Below are 2,781 nucleotides of genomic sequence, written 5' to 3' on the forward strand. Positions count from 1 at the left end.
CTGCCGGACCTCGCCGCTGTTCAAAGCCTTAGCCCCTCCACCCAAGTCTGTTTCTTCCCGACCCCAAGCTTTCCTTGTAGGAAGAAGGTAAGCTGCCGACCCCAGTCTGCTTTGCCCGACCCCTCTTATCCGCCCGACCCCGGTTCCGTCTCGCCCGACCCTATCTGTTCCGCCGACCCCTATCCGCCTCGCCCGAGGGCTCGGCTGTGATCTTTTCTTCAACCGAGGGTGTATGTGCAAAACTTAGGAACCCTTCAGCGCTTGCGTCTGAGGATCCCTAGTATATCACATCCTCTAGTTTAAGGATCAGATCATAAGTTCCTTTCCAACCCTTACCTTCTGATCTCCACCAGCTCCCTTGAACCTCCCCACCCTCCTGCTCCTTGTCGCGAGTCTCTAGGCTCAGACTTGCAAGTGTTGCTGTTGAAATAACTGTCTATGCTAACCAATACATTGCATTCGTGTAGAGCTGCGCCTCACCGACGGCTTCTACGAGCTGCACCCGGCGCCAGAAGACGACGGTGTAGCTGAGCTCCTGCCCCCAGAAGCTGAAGTCGCCCCCGAAGTCGAGCAGTTCTCTTCCCCCTTGCTCGAAGGCAAGCCCCGGTTGCATGAAAACCCTGTGTTGTTTTACCCGACTTGCGTATGCCTTCTGTAACATGCTTGTGCATTTACGTATAGGAGTTGTTTTGAAACCCTAGATGCATATCTTAGCTCCCATGATCTGAACACTAGCTGTTGGACCGAGTAGCTGCTTGCTTAACTAGGAGACGGTAAAAGCCGAGTGATTCCCTGTCACTCGCGAGTTGTAGGAGTTGGATGTCTACCTTTCCGTTACAACTGTAAGGACGATGGACGGGGCAGGGTTTGGGTAACTCTTTGGTGGTCGGATGATCGCCCCGTCTGTCTATGAAAACTTGCTAAGGCCCAACAGTGGTGGTGTTCGTGATCAAGTGTTTGAAGGTACTAACCTCATACTTAGTATGGGATGAGGAAGCCTAGTACCGGATTGAACCTAAACGTGAGCGGTCGCCCCATTGTTCTTGGAACGGAGTTTCCCCTGCTGGTTGTGGCACGTGGTGGCAAGCGTAGTCACAGAACGGCAGAGGCCGGGTCTGTGAAACCTTGCACCAAAGGAAATGGGCCCGACACGGGTTAGGGGATTGATGGGGAAGGCCGACACAGGAAGCGACCTCTGGGTGCGCGGATGTCGTGAGGTTAGGTTCACCATGCATGGTTAAAGAACTCGAATCGATTCGTCTGCCTCTCACAGTTTGAGACTGCTTGATCGCTATGTCACCCTGAGTAAATGAGGAATCTGATGATGACATGGTTTTGTTGATATATATGCATACCTTGTTTTGGGTTCTATGATTGCTTAGAATAGGTTGCAAAACCTAGAACGGTTAATGAACTAGAACCAGAGCTAAAACTTGGAAATAGGGTTTTGCTTAGTGCTTTTGGCAAACAAACCCCTCAGCCATAAAGCCTTGCATGACTAGAAGTGTGGAGTAGCCTTACTCCGGTCGGTTAAGTCTTGTTGAGCTTAGTAGCTCAGCCTTGTTGTGGCTCCTGTTTTTCAGGTGTTGTTGCTGCTCCCGACCCTTCTCCTGCTGGCACTTGGCCGCCCCAGCTCCCTCCGGGTTGGACGGTCGAGTGGGATCCCTCCTCGGACGGCGAGGAGAGGGATTAGTGATGTTCCGACTGGCCCCGCTAGGGATGTCCGACCCCGACGTTGCTTCCGCTAGTGGTTTTACTTTCCGTTGCTTCTGAAAACCTTGTAAACTCTGATGTTTATTTCGTAATCAAACTAAGTGGTTAAGTTGTTAACTCGGTGGACTCGTTGTACTCTCTGGAACCGCTCACCTTCGTGTGGGTCTGCTAAAATGGTCCTGTTTAAGTGGTTAAATCGGAGGAAATCCGACGGCACTTCGTGTTTACTCGGCTTAGGCATGAGCGTCGCGTATCAGGTGGCTAAATCATGTTTAACCAAGTAGATCCGAAGTGGATCCGCCATAGTATCCAACGAGTATTAACCAACATTCTCTATTGAACTGGACTCTTCTAGCATTAGGGCCTCTATTGTGTTGCACCACGTCAATGTTGAACCCCTGAAACTGGTGAGGGCTGTCCTGCACAAGGGCATCTCTATCTGTGACTCGATTCATCCTAACAAAAGCTTGTGCCCTATGAAAGGGACTTTTCTGAATGTCCATCACTCTCAACTCAGAATGCCCCTCCAATAGCCCAAGGATAATGTCTCTGTCTTCAGTGTATGGAATCTCACTGTGGGGAGAGTTGGGGATGGTGACGATCGCCAAGTCCTCATTGGTCGGCGCTACCCTTGGAATGACCACCCGGGTGTATTTTGGCCTTCCTTGGACCAGCACCCTAGCAAAGCCTGGGAGCATGATCGGCTCAGGGTCCACATTGAGGAAGGCCATGGCTTCTTGCTGGGGATTCATGACTCTGGTGTCGCTTTCTACAGTGGAGCGGAGGTTCCTTTGCACAGTTGGGGGTGGAGTCAGAAGGGGCGAGGTAGCCGAAGGGGTGGTGACTGTTGGAGTTCTGAGAACTGCTTCCCTGGGTGTCTTTGGAGAAAGGGAAGTTTGTGGGCCTTGGTTGATGGGCCTGGACGGCTTCGATGCCTCTTTTCTGAACCATCGAAGCCCCGCGTCAGGAGACCATGCGGTGGTTGGAATAAGTGAGAGAAGTTACAGTTGGGGGGTGAGTTACACTACGCCGTAAACTTTTGGAGACCGTGAAAAGTAGCGTATCCCC

This window comes from Setaria italica, unplaced genomic scaffold (genome assembly GCF_000263155.2).
Source record: "Setaria italica strain Yugu1 unplaced genomic scaffold, Setaria_italica_v2.0 scaffold_69, whole genome shotgun sequence".
Taxonomy (NCBI): domain Eukaryota; kingdom Viridiplantae; phylum Streptophyta; class Magnoliopsida; order Poales; family Poaceae; genus Setaria; species Setaria italica.